This window comes from Hermetia illucens, chromosome 1 (genome assembly GCF_905115235.1).
Source record: "Hermetia illucens chromosome 1, iHerIll2.2.curated.20191125, whole genome shotgun sequence".
NCBI lineage: Eukaryota > Metazoa > Arthropoda > Insecta > Diptera > Stratiomyidae > Hermetia > Hermetia illucens.
The window spans coordinates 179914809-179935643 of NC_051849.1; the positions used below are offsets into that span (position 1 = coordinate 179914809).

At 41.3% G+C, this 20835-nt stretch overlaps 1 protein-coding gene across 3 annotated transcripts in view; it reads right to left on the reverse strand.

Moving 5' to 3' along the window:
- Positions 1 to 20835, reverse strand: part of LOC119647256 (protein spire) — a 362124-nt gene that overhangs the window by 229197 nt on the left and 112092 nt on the right. The window lies entirely within an intron of this gene.

Below are 20835 nucleotides of genomic sequence, written 5' to 3' on the forward strand. Positions count from 1 at the left end.
CCAATGCACGACGGAAGCAAATGCGGTGTATTAGATATTTTTATCTATTTAGATTTGCACTCAACTTGGTAGCTCTCGATCAATCCAATTTTCATGGTCATCCAACACTTTTTATCAACATTCAACCCCTTATCTCACTCGGCAAAATAAAATGTGCTTAGAACTAATTAGAATGATCACTGCAGCGTAAAAAGTACTCAGCGTACATGTATGATAACGCTTATCTATCTAAGCAGTAGAAGTCAAACTAATTAGCCTAGCTTGACCGAAACCTTGTCCATAATTCGTTTCAAAGGTTGAGATATCTTTCGCTCACTACTCGACATACTCCAATTTTTGTTACTATTTCCACCAAATGACGGCATATTCGACATTTGAGACACCGCAGAATACGTAATCCAGTAGTCAAGATATTGTAAAAATAATCTAATGTGATTTTCGGGAAAAAAGTACGGAAAGAGAAAAAAGACTTTCTTATCATCGAATAGAAAACGAAATGGTTCATGTTTTATTAGGACTTGTAATTTTTCTAATTTTAGAAGTGACCACATTCAGTTGTTTACTGTCAAATGAGGTGTGATGACTATGTGATTTTTTATCACTTTCTATAATTTATTCAAAGACAAGTGATTGAAAGTTTCATTGCATCACGAATACTGATATTGACCTGATTCTATTTAACTGCATAAAATGAACGAAATTATACATAAAATAATATAACATTGGACGAAATGGTAGCAAGAGACTTTTTGCTTCTTAGACATTCAATTCGGCTTGTTTCCAGATGGCGTATACTTTCCAAAGTTATTTTTGAAACGTGTAGTGAAGATACTTCACAACCTCTATATCGTCTCCCAAATTTAAACTTCGCTTGCGATTAAAAGCAGGTTTCAGTGATGAACTCATTGTTTAGACCTAGGGTTCCAATAACAGACCCTTCACCACACAATAAGGGCACTATATTGTGTTTTAGGTAAGCTTCAGTGAATGGGCCCGTGAAATAAATAAGCTTTTTTAGCCCCTGCACTCACCCCCTTTTGCATCAAATGTCAAAAATAAGGCCGCTTTGAAAGGTACTAATCAGAACCTTTCATTTGATACCCCACACGACTATATGAACATTTTTTTAGAACACTCCGCTGATATCTATTAGAACCCTCCCCTCCCCAATCTGCGTAGACCGATGTTTTTCCCTGCATATGTGGTACCTACCTTCGCACCAAATTTTATATCAAGAGGAGTAATTATTTCTGAGATAAGTGCGTGTTACAGACAGGCAGACAGACAGGACGATGAGGTGACATCGAAAAATGTGCACTACCTTGAAGGAACTTACAGGGAGGAGGAGGAGTCTATTGTGAGTTTGTGAAAAGCCTATGGCAATACTCCAAAGGCAATATTGCGACTACTAGTGGAGACAGCACAGAAATTATTGTCGGCCGGGAAAGTTAGAATCGGATGTGCTGTTTGCCATCTGATAGAGTAGATTTTATTAAAGAGGTGCTTCAAGTGCCTCATATTTGATCATTTCGCGAATGCATGCACCGAAGGATGCAGAAGGAATGGGGAGAAAGACCATATTACCAAAGAATGCAATAGGGACACCAAATGTTTATTGTGTGAAGGAGAAACGGGATACCCGGCATATGACTAAATAGTGAATGCTCGGAATTTAGGAAGGCCTTGACTGGAATGAGAAAATGACGTTTATTCACCATCGTCACCTGCAAAATTGAGATAAAAATTGCGAAGCGAACTCTATAGAAATTGTCACGGAGTTGTATCGGTAACAGATTCGACCTGCGATATGAGCACGCTTTTTGACAAGCATAAAATGTACTACGCCGCAGGCAGTCAGTGGGTTCGTGTCGGCGACAATAAATGAAGTATATGCGTACAACTGCTACGACCCCACCAAATTTGATACTATCTTAATTCGAGGAAATATTTGACAATCTTATTCTCGATCAAAGGGACTCTTGGTCCATCAAGCGGCGTAGCAGAGAACAAACGAAAGAGGGCACAGTCTATGATTCTGCGCAGTTGGACATAGTGCTGGTCAACAAAAGTGATGAAAACACCTTTCGGGAAGCAGGGTTTTCCTTAATCGCGCCTAGCTTCTATTAGCCCTGAGCTCGAGCGTAACATGTCCTGGTGCGCCAGCGAGGAATACACCCATAGTGATCACCAGGTAATCTTCTGTGAGCTATGGGTGGTGCCGTAGAGCAGAGCACTAGTATGCTCAAAGCCGAGAAAGATTCCAGGCTAGTCTCCAAAAAGTTTATTATCAGCAGACCTTCATAGAGATGTGGTTAGACCAATCTAATACAGCAAGCGTCTCTACGAAAAGAGCTGCCCATGATACACAATACATCGCTAAAGTATATGAGGCGTTCTTGCCTAGGAGGTGCTCATTCCACAGTAGAAGGTCAAACTTCTAGTGAAATAGCAAACCTTCGAACAGTCTACCACCAAACCAGACAAACGGCTCAAAGGACAGTAGGTAGAGTCGCTCAAGTGCAAAAAGTGGGTGCCTACAAGGAAGCCTGCAAAAGCTTCAAAGCACGCCATCCAACGGGGCAAGAGGGAATGTTTTAAGGAGTTATGCTCAGAAGCGGACAATTTAGAGGCCAGTCATCTCCGCAGATGATGTTATCTACCCTCTTGCTAAAACTCCTCCAGGGCTTATTGCCCCAGCAAAAGGAGGAAATTAACAGCTTACAGCGACCTCTAAATGCAAGGGCACTTCCGTCAATCACCGTAGATAAGATTGTTGATAAGTTTGTCGTGAAATTTAGACCGTACATGTCGCAGGGTTGTTCGAAGCGTGCAGGTTCTAGGAGATATTTCGCGCAACATGGAAGCGCTGCCTCCTAAGATTGGTAAACCTCCTAGTTAACCACCCTCCTGCAGGACAATATTCCTGGACACTGTGGGGAAAACACTAGAACGAATAATCTACAATAGATTACTTCCGCCTGTTGAGAATTAAGGAAGCCTCTCTGGTCGGAAATATGATTTCGCCGAAAATGCAATTCATGTAAAGGCAGCAAATTTTGCATGGAGGTGATCCTAGAGCATTGAGAAATGCACTAAACTCGGCAAACTGGAATCTACCATAATACGGTGAATCCCCAGCGAAAATTAGTACTCCTGTCCATCTCGTAGCTATTGTCAACAACTATTTACAAGAATGGGCGTCCGGTGTGACACCAATGATGGAGATCGAAATTATGTCCGCATTCAAATTAGGAATGATATCATCACTTTCAAGTCGGCCATCAAATACTTCGACGTGATGATAGAAGAAGAAATACCCACAGTAAGTACCACGATATACTTTTAGGTTGTTGTGCGGTCCCACTTTGGAGGAAAGCATTGCAGATGCCAGTTAAAGCTCATAAACTGAGTGCAGTCTACAGGCAAACAACCCTAAGGGTGTGCTCTGCCTTTCAGGACTGTCCCACATGGTGCTGCGTGCGTCATCTCGAGCATGATGCCTATTGATAACCTGAGCACATATTCTTTCATTGAACAAGGCTAGCTTTCTACGAGGAAATGGGTGATATGAATGTCAACGTGGACTCTGACAACACCTTCCTCGGCTATATGTTTGTGACCGTAACGTTAATGGCGGGTGGTTTGTAGATTTCTGCAGTTTCCACCGCCTCCCCCCCCCCCCCCCCCCCCCCCCTTGACAGTGGGAGAGCTATCTTACTGACCGGAAGGCGTCCCGAAAGGATGTCATAAGGTCTGACTGACTGTAGAATCGTGGCAGCAGATATATGAACGGCAGGGATTAAAGGGTCTTTTGACTGCTGTGAGTGATGGTGGGTATGGTGCGATCGAACTCCAATACCGAGCCAAATTCCGGAAAGTTTAACATAGTGTACGCCGTGACATAAGGGAATGTTTTATTGCGCTTTTCAGGTAAGGATGCAATGCATCAGAAAAGAAATTGCATGGGGTCGCACAAAGCATTCAATGGTCCTCTGAAGGACGTTAACGGAACACTTCACCATGATTCTTCACCATATCACATCCGGCGAAATTCCGCTTCTTGTGGATCAAATGGCTAGTCACCTTAACATGCCAATACGGACTGTCTCTCGAAGAGAAGAGAAATCAAACTCAAACGGATTAAGCCGCTGGGCTTGACGGCGTCCCCGCAAAGCTATTTATAACTGCACTCGCGGTTACTGGCGATCTGTTACTTCCATTCGTATCTTGGGAATTCGAAACCTTTCCCAGAGAGTGAAAGAAGGCAATAATTGTTAAGATTCCAAAGAAGAGCACCCGTTTTGAGTTCGACAATTAAAGGAGTATCTGCGTTCAAAGAACATTTCGAAAGCTTGATCGACAGAGGGCAGGCTGGTTTGCGTTCCGGATCGTCCTGTATTTACCACATCAATACGTACGGATCATATTATAACAATGCACGGAGTTAAGATATTCGCTTTACCTGCTCTTCATTGCCCTACGCAGAATGAGCATTCTGGAAAAACTAATAGCAATTATCAGAGCGACATCTGACGGCGCAAAATGTCACGTGTTGCATTGAGCTAAAATATAAGAGAAGTTTAGGGACCAAAGCAGACTCGGCTAGGGTTTCATCCTGTCACCGATATTTTCCTTTCTCGTTATGGGTAACGTTCTCCATGCTGCCCTGCTCGGAGGGCGTGGAACTGTCCTATGGACATGTTTGCTCATGCACCTCGACTATGCGGATGACATCTGTTTTCTCTCTCGCAGTCGGGCACATCGTACTCTCCTTATCTACATTAATGGACAGAATATCGAATACGTCGATTAATTTCTATATCTAGGAAGCGTGGTTTCTGTGGGCGATGCATTGTTTAAAATCAAGAAATGCAGTTATCTCAGTACCAAGATCAAGTTGTGTTCTCTGCTAGCATTCCTTTTGTGTTGCTATATGGGAATGTCGTCATTGAAAACCTCCAAGCCTTCGTCAACACCTGCTTTCGTCATATCATCGGAATGCGCTGGCCTGATACTATTTCAAACAAAGAGTTTGATCAGCACACAGCCTTGCCACTTGATTGGAAAGTTGAAGTGGCAGTAGATAGGGCGCACATTAAGGAGTAGTGGAATGTTGCCCGACGAGGTGATCATCTCAATAGAACTTGGCTCAAAACAGTGAAGAAGGAGAGTGGGCATCTTGGGAAGTCCTAGGAGGCTAAAATGCATTGCAGCGAACCGCGGGCGATGGCGCATTATATATATATATATATGGGTAGGCACTTTTCCTACAAGTTGCCGATAACTAAAGATGATTGCGTAGATGACCACGTGAACCAAGTCTCCCATGTAGAATGTGGCAAACGGCTCGATAATCGATAATTAATCAAATGAGCAAGATTTCATTGTTGACGAATATAATTCCACCGAAACTAGTCCAGTTGGTAGAAGTCACAATGACTAACAGCGAGGGCCTGGTAAAAATCCAGAATAAACTGACACAAAAATTCTCCCGTAATATCAGGACTTAAGCAAGTGGATGGTCAGGAGGCCTCAGTTCATACCAGAGTTACGTTACTGGTAAAATTCGCGCAATTGGTGGCGTACGTAGACGACGTGGATATTCTTGTTCAATCGATGCTTCACGCGTAGAAAGTGTTCGTGCAGTTCGAATCAGCAGTGAGTGACGTGGGGCTTAGGGTCAATGAATCCGAAACAAAATACATGGAACAAATTCATGACGGCTGCTAGTATGCAGAACATTGCAGTGGGCGAGCGTAATTTCGAACAGGTGGACCCATTCTACCTAGCAGTCCTACTCTACTCCATAAATCACTTTATGCGGTCCTCTCCATAATGAGATCGAGAAAAGTACACAGATGCAAAAAATTACGTATCTACACATCGAACGAATGTACGAAGGGGTGATTCTGAAACAAGTGCTGACAGGCAGAGCCGATGGTAGCAGACTAAAAGGGAAGTCAAGGAAACGTTAGAAGGGCTCAGTGGACGCAGATCAATTCCAAGATTTTCTAATTGGTTTTTCGGTTGAGATAACTGGAGGCGATGCATCCAGGAGACCAAGGCTTAAGTTTGGTTGTAGCGCCATGGAAGAAGAAGAAGAACCAAGATTTACTGGACAATACATAAGAACGTGGAACTCACTTGCAATTATTATTTACCTTTGCTATGTTACATACCATCCATATATGATACCATGAGGGTAATTGTAGGCACCCCTTTGCGAGTGTTTCCATTTCGGGCGCGATAATAGCGCAGCTCCAGTCTCCAACCGGGAAGCAATGTTGACTGTCTTTGATAGCCAGCCAATATTCGCAACCACAGGGGGTAGCAAGGCGAACAACACTGCAGTAAACTTTGTCGTGGCCAGATAAGGAACACAATTCACGGTTGCCAGGGAGTACCGATCCGACAATCTTAAATCGCTCAATTCTGGACAGCTTACTGTCATTGATAATGCTAGTGCCCTTTTCATTGGGATAGGTTTTCAGAAACTCTATTTTACTTAGACTACTCAGGACGGCTGTCAAGAGAGAATGTACCTCGTAGTAATGACCGTGGCAATGACCAGGAGTGATATCGAGAGGTTCTTCCTTCTTGCCTACCACATCTCGAACCTTACTTTTCGGATCACGGTAGCGGATTTCAACCCAGTGCACGAGGGTGTGTATGGTACAATTTAAGCCAAAGAATCCCAGAAATTGACCTGATAACTAGCAGGTCCCGAAGAATATATTATAAAAAAATTAATTGCTTGAAGATTTCTATACCAAAGTCTATGTTCAAGCAAGTATTGGCAATAGCTCCATTTTGTTTTTCTGTAAGGAATCTAAGAGCAGAAGGTCTAATCTAAATTTCCAATCATTTGGGTTGCTTTACAGGCAAATTTTCTAAGTTTGCATAACGAAATGCAAAACTTTTCACTCAAGCCTGACATTTCGCAATTATCCTTGGTGTCATTGGTAATGTGGACTAGATGTACCCAGCTAAAAGCCAACCCGGACATTAGCATTCCCCAATACACATCTTATGCATGGAAAAAGCAGTAGACGTCAATTATGCGCGTTACATCCGGCGACTGGAATATTAAACAGATTGTGCTTTCCAATTTCTCCGGATAAAATTAAATTAAATTCTTATATTGCATATCACAATCAAATTTAGATAAAGCAACATTTTTCCAAATTATCAGATTAAAATGAAAGTAAATCCGCTTAATGGCTTCCAAACAAGTAAAAACACAATCGGGTGACCGCTGAAAGCCCTGGAGCACATCATAATCTCAAAGATTCAAATCGAATCTTAAATGCATTTTATGAACTTAAATATTGACCTCTGTCAAACCCCAGACGCCCAAAACATGTGTTGTCGTAATTCGTGAGTAATTGTCAGTTTGGTCGTCTTTGTCAATTTTTTGTTGTTTCATTTCTCATCGGCTTTCAGGCAGCAATTGTTCAAATTTCTGCCAAGTCATCTTCGATTACATGCACAACGGAAAACACTTTCCATTCTCTCACCTGTCAGATATTCTAAATTTAGATAAGTAAAATCGATACTCTCGGGTAGCATACATGTTAGCCCGGGTTGGACATGAGTTTAATATCCAAGAAATGTATCTGAACGCATGTAAATTTGAATCGGGATAGCGGGACGGGAAGGCTTTCGTATCTTAAATGTAATAAACACAACAATTGCTTCGATAAGATCATCAATTTGTTAGATTTCCATTACAGATACTAATCGAATTGCCCTCTAACTAACTTTTCCTGCAGCAGCTGGAATACAATCGAATTATTAGATTTTATTTCATTTTTTTTCGGGAAGACTTTCACACAATGAATGTTATTTACTATTTGCATTGCTTGAGATTTTTATCGGAATTTGTATTTTAGTTGCACGAATCAACCAACCACCAACTGACTAAATATGCCTCAAGAGTCGTCCATGGTATGACCGACCATTTTTTATATAACAAGAAAATAAACTGAAAACAGTTCCGGAGATATTGAAAATTGTTAGATTCATGACTGCACTGGAGGAGTACCCACATAACCAACAACCGCTTCGGATCCCAGCCAGATTTCAATCCAAAAAGTATCTTTCAAGACCCGGCAAACTGGCTGCGGTACTAAGTTTCAGCTTTTCAGATAGGTACGAAGTCGTGACTTGGAAAAATGGTGAAACCACGAGATGGAAAACGAAGAACTACATATTTTCATTGGATCGTTCAAATGTTGCATGCACTAAGTAGTGCATCTTGTGTCCATTCGGTCATGTTGGGTTCATGTTAAATGTTCGTGATTCGGGCGCTTGCCTGCCTCCCTAGTCGCCTAGTTGATGTTCAATCTACGTTGCTCGCCTGTTTGTTCTTTCGCTTAATTTCTTCATCAGATTGATCTAATTAGGAGAAGATATTACCAGAAGCAACACTCCCTAGAACGTGAGTTTGAATGTTGGAATAGTTAGCTGATCCGATCCACGTTTTGATGGTTATAGTTTTAGAGACATTTGACCTTTCTGGAAATTAGATTGGGGCTGAAGTCAAAGTTGGTATTTGCCGCATATTAATCGAAGTTGATGTAGTAGCGTAGTTAACCAAAGAAGTAAACTATTCAGTTTCTCGGAACGCCCTAAATTCGATACAGATCAATTGATCTTTGAACTTGATATAAAGCGAGATCGCTGGGAAACTATGAAGGCAATTTTCTCAGAATGGTGGTTTGCTGAAGTTAACGTACTCAAGATTACTGTTTCAAAATGTTATTATATAGTTTCCAAGTCTTAGGGAAATATGAATATGGAGCTAAGGAAATTAAAGTGTTTTGAAATTTCAAACTTGGAAGAAGTCACTCAAATAATTTAAAATATGAAGGGAGCAATACATGCGCACTCCGGGGACAGACGCCCATAACACTTTTTTAAAATGTTGTGCGAAAAAAAGCTTATTTAAATCATCAATGTTCGTTCGTTTGTCTGTTGTCTGTCTGGCACACTCAATTTACTTCCTTCTTCCTCACCGCCACCTCTGAGCACCAAAAGGAAGTGATATCAAACGAAAGGGCTCAACTAATAGTTTTCAAAACTGACAAACGGGTGTTGTCATTACACGGTTATCTTCCACTGAGATCATCAGCCTTTCACCCGTTTGGCAGCAAGGTCGGATCCCCTGAGTCAGATTCGCCATCTTTCGTTCGTTAAAATTTTTCCCGGTGGAGTCGAAAGGCTCTCAAAACACGGTTTCAAACAACTTCAATCTGCACCCCAATTGTCCCTCATTCTGCGTGAATGACATGACCATATAATCGAAGGTGGTCCTTTTATAATTTTACCATAATGGGTTCAATGTTGTATCGATCACAATCATTCCTGTTTTGGATACGATCAAAGTGAGCTATGACAGTTATTCAGTGTGGTAGAGCTTGTAATTTAGAGCCACCAACAGCGATAGTAAGCTATTTTATGTGTCGCCAAAGATATCTAGTAAGACTTAATTCTTTTGCTACCTTAGCGCAAACTATATCCTTTTTTGCTTTCATGTTTCCTTGAGATATTTGGTTCGAACTTTCCTTTATAAAAACGTCATTTGACATTCAAATTCTACCAGATCCTCCAACGAAAGACAAGCCGAAAAAACGACTATTAGTTCAATAATTTCACCTATCCAGTTTCCAATTCTAATCGAAAAGAAAATGCTAAATATGCAATTTTCGCATTCGACTTATCAGAGATCTTTCGATTTAGGTCTTTTTTGCTCCTCTGAGATAACAGCCTTCAACTTTTCCAAAGTATTTATTAAATTTTCCGATATTCTCGGACCTTGTAGACCTCTAATTTATACGCCATTTTGAAGATCCCACTTTGTTACCGAAACTAGTGGCTAATGAATTTCGCTCCTTTTTTTTAATTATCAATATTAACCGAGATATAGGCGTCTATATTTTTTAGAAAGATTTGCCCATTTTCTCCACTTTCTAGACCTCCTATCCTGCACATTCTTCAGGGCTTTTTTCTGCCTTAACCTATCACAAAATTTGCAATCTTGAGGGAGATATTTATTTGGTTTGAGACGAATCCCAGAACCTTGAAACTTTTGATAATTTTTTTTGAGCCCGGAATGGACAATTTTTTTCGATATTCGGGAGGTCTCCGCCGCACTGTGGTCCAAAAACCTCAAAAATTTAGCATAGTTTTGAAAAAATGTATTGGAAGCGTCAGGTGTATATTATTATCGCTTTGTAGGCACTAGCGCGCTAACCGCAGTTAACTCCTGTTGGAGACCGCAATATACCCGAAGCCGTACATAAAGAATATACGAAAAAATTTCATATTTGAAGTACCGATCTCCCGATTTCCATTTTTTAAATCGGTTTACTGTCTGTCTGTTTGTCCGTCACACGCAGTTTTCTCGGAGACGGCTGTAGCGATTGACACCAAATTTGATAGAAAGATGGACGCTGTGAACGCTCGCACATGCAGTGACTTACATCCTTTTATGTCGAATTTAAGGGAGGGGGGGATCCCCATACATGCAAAAGGGAGGTGTAAATTTTTTTCATCAAATGTAGTCATGTGGGGTATCAAATTAAAGGTCTTCCGAAGCCGGTTTTAGGTTTGACATTGGTTGGAAAGATGGGGAGTACGAGGGGTTGAAAGTGATTATTTTTTAACGAACCCATTCTCAGAAACTACACAACCGAAAAATCTGAAAAAAATCAAGAAACTGCCACTATGTGGTGCCTGGGTTCCTAAATACCTTCTATAATGATATCTGTTCAAATAAAGTTAATAATAGTACATTACTATAATTTTTAGTAATTGACAGGAAAACCCCCCTTAAATTCACCATTAAATCACGAAATCACGATCTACATAATGGGACAAATGCACACTCAAATTCCTTTATAAAAGAAACACACAAAACCTTTCATACCTGAAGCGTCTAGCATCCGGTTTCCCGACTTGTATGATTTAGTGTCAAAGAAATCCGCGATTATTTTCGATGTTACGCTGATTTACTCAATGTTCTGCGATATCTTGCAGTCAAGGCATTGTATTGTCCAAATTCTAACATCTCCTGAATCTGGGCAATCTTTCCTTCGATTGAAGTATCGCAGGCCATTATCCAATAATTTGAGATTTTTGGTCAGTTTTACTTTGTAGTGTTTCCTGTTCACTCCTTAGTGGAGTACAGGGCATCCACACAACCAGATTGTGCTTCAGTTTCATTATCACACTTAGCACTGTGCAAGCGAGACAAACACAAGACGAACACGATCCCAGAGCAGTTTTACCTTTTAGGATTAGAAAACTAATCGATTTTTTAATGACTTCGCGCCTAGCCTTCAAAAATTCCACATTTCTTGAATTTATTCCACATTTCATTCGAGTCACTTGTCCTGGGAACTCCAAGGTATTTTTTCCTAAATATAGAAATGCTATCTTCGGTTTGGGGTAAATCGATATTAAACAGGCTTAACTACCATTTAACCTTTGTGCTCAAAAAATAGCTGGTACATTACAATTAGTGCTTTTTCATCTTTTTGGATATGCGCAATTACACTCGCCAATTTCCGGACCCGATTTAAAGGTGTACCAACCTGTATTGACATGCACACCTTTGTAGAACAGCGCTTAGATTCAAGCGGATAGCATTCGCTAAGTGAAGTAGGTATGTGGAGTCTGAACAAGATGCAAATAGCCTATTGTGTCTGCAAACTTCACTTTCAGACAGCCGAACATGTTCCAGGCTAGGTTGCATTCTTCCTTCTAGAGTAATAGTTCTAGTCAGTGACAGATTTTATTCCTCATAAATGACTGCCTTCCAAAAGTCTCTTGGAATACTTGATACTAAAATGTTCTTCCTTCCCAAGCTTCTTGGAACTGCTCCTACTTGCCACTATACATATATGTTGAGTGGGAACTGTTTTCGTTCGCCCATTTTTCAGTGTCTTTGTTGCTATATGTTGTATATTTGGTTTGAATTACAAGACTATTTGGCTGATTGCCTTATTTTTTTGTCCTCAGCAGTCCCTCCACGGTCATTTTCCGAAAGTGGGAGGTACTTCTTCTCTCATGTTAGTAAAAGTCAACTTAGGATTGCCTTCTGGCCACTGGTTCGTCACAAACCCTTGTGTTATTCTGTTTTGGAGATAAATTTTTGCCATGAGAATTGGTGCTACTGCGTCAGAGTCGCATCCAGCTTGAACACCAGTTAGCTGCAGATTCCACAGTTTTATTCCTCTTCCCATAATATTTGGTTGACCCAGTCGCCCTCTAATCCCCGGTCGACATAGTTTACTCAAGATAGAGCAGGTGAGAATACTCGATATTAAATTGGCATAAAAGATCCTTTTGTGCTATATACCCAGGCTAGAAAGTTCAGCTTCTGCTTCCACAAAGCAACAGCTTCCTCCAAAGTTAAGTACCTTGTGGTTACTTATTAGAAGAATTTTTTCTGTTCGATATTTCCTTTGTGAGAATGGCATTTGTTTTCATTAAGTTTCATTAGAACAACACAATTGTAAGGTCAGGACAGTAGATCCAAGGGCGAACTTGATGGAGAAATGTAAATCTTGAGAAAGACCTCCTACGAATAAATACAGCTCTGCTACCAAACCCTACATTCATGTAGTGTTTCTTGAGCTGCCGATAAATAAAGGTGAAAAATGAGTTTCGACGGATCAAAACATCCTCGGCAAGGAACTTGACTTAAATCCCTGGTGCACAGCCTACACTCCACAGGTAACCTCTTCGACAATGCTGAAATCAATAGTGGAGATCTCACAAAGATCGAACACTGTGATTGGAGCAATCAGAGTATCCAAGTCAGAGATCATTCCTCGTATTAAAGAGAACATGAATTGCCCAAAATGTCAGATACGTTTATACAAGCCATACGGTGGTCATGTTGGATATGAGAAATGCCTTCAACTCTGTAAACTGGCCGTCCATCAAAAGGTCGTTTTGCAGGGGGAATACGCGCTAAAAATTACTACTATGTCAGCAGGCGTTCCTTATGGATCGGAGGGAGTAAAAGTGAATAATTCCACCGACGATATTACCGTAGTAGCAATGGCAAAGCATATCTAGAAGAGCAAAGTAGCAGGCAAATGAGGAGATCCGGAAGATGCAAAGTTAGAACGAAACAGCTGGACTACTACTCGCAGATAACGTCCTAATAACAAGTCGAAAAAAACAGGAATACATCGAAATACTAGTTGAAAAACAAGCCCTAAAAAGCGAGGATTAAAGGCTCTATAATCGATGAAGATCCAAAGACCATGTGGAATATGTAGAGAAAAAGGCATCACGACTACATTATTGATGGACCTTGATACGTCAGTAGAATATTACTCTCTCAAGTGGTTAGCTTGGTCTTGCTGTATGCCGCCCTGCACCATTAACGTGGCAATTAGTGGCTTTCAAACGATTTTCGGCAACGCGGCGACATATTGGCCAATCTACGCCAGGAAAAGACAATTAAAAAGGACGTGTAAATTATTAAGACCAAGGAAAGGGCAATATCAATGGTCAGAAGGCAGACCCGATGAAATAGCTCAACAAAAAGTCAATAAATACATAAGCTGATTCCAATCATCGATAGGCGGGTAAACAATCGATATGGGGGCTGTAGTTACCAGTTAACGCAGTTACTATCTGGCCGATGGCTAGAGCGAGCAAGAGTTTTGGCCAGGAGCAGATCCAACTTGTATAGGCCGAGAGAAACCGCAGTGGATACGATATTTTTTTTGCAGACGCTTTACAACGCCGATGATCAATAGTCCGAGCGTACGTTTCTAGCATCCTTGATGCTGGTCATATCGTGGAGCGAAATGATTACCAGCAGCCACTACCTGGTTAAAACCGCTTACAGGGTTTCGTATGTCAACGCCATAAGGAATGAAAATTCTAGATAAAACTAACGAGTACATAGTACAGCTGAAACCACACCTGACTCCGATACTACAAAACATTTTAAAATAGCTCGCAGACGACACCTGGACAGGATTTTAAAATGCGGTAAAAACTATCGGACGAAACGCAAGCATACATAAATAGAGTTATGACAACTTTAGCGAACAGCAAGAAGAGCAATAAGAGAAAAGTGTAATATTTCGACGACGATTTGAAAAGAACTCATAATTTAGTGAATAGTGTCATCAGATAAGGGTATAAAGTAATTAAAGGTCTTAAACGCTACTTCAAATTTAAAATGATACCCAGCAAAAGATAAGACGAATATCGGTGCCGGCCAAGAAACTCAGAATCGATGGGCGTTTTAGTTAACGAGCAACACATTGATCCTTCAATGTTAAAGAAGTGCTGGGAATGTAATATGGAAGTCTACCAAATATGTGTGGATTTTAGCCGGCGTACAATAGTATATGCTTTCGAAATTCCAGCAAAACTTGAATGACTATGAGTAACTCGATGGTGTTAGTCAGGATCAACAACAATTTAAGGAACACATTCGATATAGAGTACGGATTAAAAAAGGGTGATGGCCGGGCGCCACTTTTATCCAAACCGACACTAACATACTTCATATGGAAGCTTTCGGTAGCTGTCAAAGGTTCGGTATTCCATAAGTCCGACCAAATAGTCCATGCGGCATTAACATTATACATTTTATAAACCTTGGCAAAATTGCAACAAAGTTGAACTACGAATCAATGAGAACCAGAGAAATGACGCCCATCAGAGAAAACAGAACATTGAAAAGGACACAGCTTTATTTACGCACGCAACTGAAATTTGAGCGATTCTGACAAGATTAGGAAAAAAATACCGCTGGTAAATGAAGCGTTCTATTCCGTCTTGGTAATTTTAAAGGTCAGCTACCTCCACAGGAGTACGAGGCTTCGCAGTTACAAATCCCATATTCCTCTGTGCTATACTGTCAACGCGAAACATGGACCTTCGCGCAAGTATTCGAGGAAATGCTGATGGTTTTTAAAAGGAAGATTCTGAGAAACATTGTCGGAGCGAAGTGTGATGGGGACCGATGGCGAATTAGGTACAACTATGTTTTGTGCGAAATATGTCACTGGTCAAAAGTTTCCACAGTCACAACGATACCAAAGTTATGGTGGGCCATGTTCGATGCACGGATAATACTCGAATGCCTAAAAAGATATCCGAATGAAATACCGAAGGATAAAGACCAATATGAAAAACAAGGAAAAGCTTGGCGAATTGGGCAGAGGAGGATGGTGCATTACTGCTCGTATTCAGGAATTGAATTGGATCAACTTTTAGAGCGACTGTATTCTGAAGGCCAAGGCCCGAAACAGGCTGTAGAGGTTTCAATATAAACTCTCGCTTCTTCACCCAGAAGGGTTTTCCGTATGCCTCACTAGACTTGGAAATTCTTGTTGGATAAACTGTCGAAAGATCTAGACTGAGCACTTGAAGAGCGGAAGGGTCTTAGATCCAAAGGCTTCAAGTTACAAGCTTTAGCCAACGGTAGAGTCACCATTCTATTTTACCCCAGTTAGGCATTGAAAGAATCTAATGGTACCTGGCCGATACCACCGTCCCTCGCGATTTTCCGGCGTATATAATTCTTTACAACTTTCAGAAAATATGTGATTCTTTCAATCACGCAGCTTTTATGTTATATTCTGGATGATAAAAATTATATGACTGGTATCGGGCATTAGACCATTATTCGCTTGATAATGATAAGCTCCGTAGGAACCCTTATCTAGATGGCTTATTCCCGGTATATTTATTGTCTGATTGCAACATTTTTATGTCATCAAATGGCGCCAGTCCAAGCCAAGTTAAATTATGCCATTTAAAATTCTGACTGCAGCAGGTCTGCAAAGTTATCATCATGCAATATAAAACACCTTGCTTGACCTGCACACTAGCAGGGAAGCCACATGTTAGGAAATCGGTCGGTCACCCACACGCAACCTGGTGAAAGGTAGAAGTTCATATGCATTGCAGTTGAATTCCCGTCTACATTCCACCAATGTTCTAGTTTTCTTCTAGCCAACCTAATCTGTTCCATGTATCGGAAAAAATTAAATAGAAAATTGCAAATTAGGAACAACGATTTGGTATGAAAGACGGTAGGAGTGAACGAACGTTGAACGTAAGACTTCTTATTGCTCATATTTTATTTTATTGCTATGCGGTTTTTATGGGGCCTTTGTTTTGTCTACAGATTCGAATGGAATTGATTACACTGGTTATAAACGACTGTTGATATGATGAAACCAATTCATTATATATTTATGTAGTCAAGCAATCAATTTGTCTATAGGTTTCGACGGGAATGTTATAAAAGCCTGATTGGAATGCCTCTATTAAATGTATTCCATAAATCACGCAACTTTTAAGGGAGCGAATATAGTCAAGGAAATGAAGCAACTTTTTCAGAGTCTTTCACTAGGTATTTATTGAAGAAACCAAACAACACAAACGATTCGTTAAGAAGCGTAGATTAAAAACTGGGATTTGGTCTCAAATATTTAGTTAGATAACACATTACAAAAATATTTCTGGGAATTAATCATGTTGACAAAATCCCCCTAATCACTCTTAAGTCCATCTGGCGCTTATTGTTCATCATGGACTGATAACAACTAGTTTCCAATTCTATTGTTGGCTCTTTCCCTGCAGTTTTCACGTGGCCAGCCATAATCTTTAGTATTGTTTTTCCTGACAGTTTTTCCTCATACAGAGCCGAATTGCTTGCAGAAATGAGCAATGATTGATTATAATAAAAGTTATCAATTACAGCAGTCCAGACCTTATCAGGAGCAAAGAGCATGTGCTTTTCTTTGTTTTCTCACAGCAAATACATAGTAGGTGATAACACTGATATGGCTATCTCTGCACACATTTGTAGTAAAACTTTTACGGATATTTATTTGGACTAAAAGACGTACTCAATAATTTAAATCAGTTCCGTCTTAGAAAAATTATCTGAGCGGTTATTTAATTTAATATTGGAATCCAACGGGAGGAAATGCAAATACAGACTAGTTTCATGTTTACCCTCGTGCTTAGAATGAAAGATTGTCAAAACTACAACTCCCCCTCGGACACCACCTTGTCGTGGTGGGGGAGCTTGTGGCAGTTTACTATGATACTACACTAAGAGTGTCCAAAAACGCATGAAGATGGAAACAAAGGATTGTAAGTCTCCAAGTGGTAAGAAGTCACAGACTTCGAATCCACCCGCGACTCAGAGAAATCAGGTCGTGGCCGAAGCACGGATTTTGGAGGCCTCACCTAATTCATGTTCCCCCAGGGAGAAATCTGTGGAAGACAGGTTCTCCACTTCAGTGGAAAACCTACACCCGGTGCCTATTACGCGGTCAGATAGTACAGCAATTACCTTAATAAGAGGAACTGGAAATCTGACTACGGCCGACCTATCGGTGACTCTGTTGCCTAACTCTTCTAAAATACGGAGGAGGAAAGCTCGGCAGAAGGAACCTTTAGCCGCAAAGGAAAAGGGACTATAGATTTGCGAAAGAAAGGGAAGCTGGTAATGTGCACGTAACTGGTCTAATGCCGGTATGTGAAAACAGGTCCATGCAGTTCTAACCAACGACAACGGAAGGCACTGCGAAAGAAGGTGAAATTTCTTGGGAATAAGGACATGGACGTTACTACACGACCAAGTGTGACGATATCCAGAGAAGTCGGACGCAAGAAAGCGGAACTTTCGGCGAAAGGTGAGGACAAGTTGATAACCCCGGTGAGATTCACACTGAATGCAGCAGACTTTTCAGTTAGCGACGGTTTTCATATTAGACTGCACTTATGGCTACAAACAGAAACTGCAGCATGCCAAAGCTTTTTCCTATCTACTGGCGGCAAAGCTGGCAAAGTTTATATGTTTCTGGTTCAAGAGCCATGGGTTCGTGTTAACAGAGTCTGTGGCATTGGATTAGTCCTCGAGACCGAGGGCCTGCGTTCTGATGTCAAAATTGTTAGAGGCAACCATGCTGAGACAATTTTATTCACAGGACCTTGTTGCGGTCAACTTACAATACCAGGTTAATGGTAATAGGAGAAACGTTATAGTTACCTCTGCCTACTTACCCTGATTCTTTGCGCCCTCCGCTGACGCAAAAACTAAGGGATCTGGTAGTATATGCAGAATCAAGTGGCCTTGAACTTTTAATAGGTTGTGATGCGAACGCTCAGCATATCTGTTGGGGCAGTAGGAAATGCAATCTGAGAGGAGAGAAGCTTTTATCACTTCAGTTGGTCTGATGACCGCGAACGTAGGGTGCGTAAGCGAAGTAATTGACCTAACAATCTGCACTTCAAAGTTGTTAGAGTTGATTGGAAACTGGGGAGTACTAGATGAAGTCTCACTTTCAGATGACGGTTACATAGAATTTAGTCTAACTATTACAGACGAACAACCTGTAATACAAAGACGGAATCCTAGGAAAATGGATTAAACAAAGTTCAATGAACTTCTTGGCGACAAAGTTGAGCTCCCTAGGCAATTAAGGACTCCTTTGGTGATAGAAGATCAATTGAAAACTCTGAATTGCACACTTTTAGGGTGCTTTGAAGAGGCTTGTGTGGTAAAACGGTTCCATGGTGTAATCGAGAACTGCAGAGACTCAGGAAATCAACCAGACGACTTCTAAATCGTGCTTGCAAAAGCAATAAAGATGAAAACTGGCTAAACTTCCGGAACTCACAGCGTTAATATAAGAGGCTCGTAAAACATTCGAAACGAGACTCTTTTAGAGCATACTGTGAGGAACTGGAAGGTGAAAGGGAGATTTCCAGGTTGTGCAGAGTCCTTAATAAGGATGAGTCGGCCAATTTAGACTCTCTTAGAAAACCGGATGGTAGTTTCACGAACTCCAGAGTTTAGTCTATACAGACCCTCTTGGAAATATACCACCCGAGAGAACAGGTCTCAGAAGTGGGAAGAAGAGAATTGGCGGTTTCTGTCAACCCTTTTATACGAAGGTGTTGCAAGGTGAATTGAAACACTGCGAGAGCGGTTGTTACCAATCAAAAAGCAAGAGCTACTATCATTTACACACTTAGCACCTGGTATAGATGGTAGCTACCCAGCGATGCTAAAGGAGGGTATAGAGCACTTAGAGAAACTTCTAAGAAATATTTTTCCAGGATGTCTTCCTCTTGGCAGAAGGTGAAGGTTCACACCAAAGCCTGGGAAAGATGGCTAATCCCAAGAACTTCAGGCAAATCAGCCTAACATCATTTTCGCTGAAATGTCTAGAGAGACTGGTTGAGCCTCACTTTCGCGAGAAGGCGCTAAAGTCGCACGCCCTTAATGAAAACCAACATGCTTACCAGCGTGAAAAGTCCTGTGAGTCTGCTTTTGACTGTGTGCCCTTTCAATAGCTCTGTGATGCCGCCAGAGAACATGGGGGTGACGAAACTCTAATAAAGTGCATCTACGCTATGGTAATACTGAGATTGCTGTGTGGTGAAGTGGGTGTTGATGGCTACCTAACGGTGGAAGTGACGAAAGGCTGCCCTCAAGGAGGTGTGCTACCGCCGCTTCTGTGGAGTATGCTGATCAACTCATCTATGCAAACTGCAAAATCTGCCAATACACGTTCAAGCTTATGCGAATGACGTGGCTGTACTGGCTGTTGGTCGAGATCTAGGAATGGTGTGTAGAAATACACAAAGCGCCGTTGATTTGATTGACAGCTGGTGTCTCAGGCATGTACTTTCAGTAAATCCAAATAAAACCACAATGGTATTATTTACAAAAAGGAGGAAACTGAATGGACTTTGCCTTCCAGCGATGAAGGGTACAACCCTCCAACTCTCCGAAGGAGTGAAATATCTGGGAGTTATTCTAGACAAGAAGCTTCTTTGGAACAAACAGGTAGAGATAAAGATGAAACGAGCCCTCACAGTTTATGGGCTGTGGGACAATGGACTCACGTCACAAAGCAGAAAGGATTGGAAGAGTCATTGGGAGAACTGAATCTAGTTTCCGCAATGTCTTCCGATTCTCAGATCCCCATAGTTTGGTAGAAGATATGATGTTATCTTGAAACGGAGAGAAAACTGGAACGAACCAGAAGAATGCGTGTCAGGATATACTGACGTCTTCTACACTGATGGCTCAAAGACAGAAAATGATGCTGGAGTAGGAATCTACCTCTCGAATAAAAACGAGAAGCTGTGAGCTGCAACCTGGATGATTGACGAACGGTTGAAGGGCAGGCGCATCGCAATTTGTAGTGATATTCAAGCTGCATTGAGGACGTTGAGTAATACTTTGATTACTTCAAAAATCGTTCAGAAATGTAGAAACCGATTAAATTCTGTTTCCAGATTCAATATGGTGGATTTACTCTGGGTACCTGGTCATTGTGGTGTAGCGGGAAATGAAATCTCGGATGCAAAAGAGGCTTCAACTTTCCCCATGCTCGGACCGGAACCAGCAATTGGGGTGCCGGTTGCATTGGCTGATGCTGTTATCAAAAACTGGGAACAAGCTCCCCAGGCAGGTGGCGAGGCCTTAATGCTGCTAGACAAACCAAACTCTTCCTGTCAGAACCAAACAAACATACTGCAAAGTTGATCCTGTCGAAAAGCAGGAACACTTGCAGAAGTATTGTGGGCATTCTGACTGGCCATAATTCATTAGCTGGGTATATGTTCAGAATAGGAATTATCCAAGATGATACGTGTCCTTCCTGTAATGAGGAAGCGGAATTCACGGAACATTTTCTCTGTGAGTGCCCCACTTATGGACGCATCATCAGATTTTTGGTGCTGATGTGCTCCAACTGCAGCGGATAGCATCACATCCACTAACGGAAATCCTGCGATACATAAACGAACCGGGATATT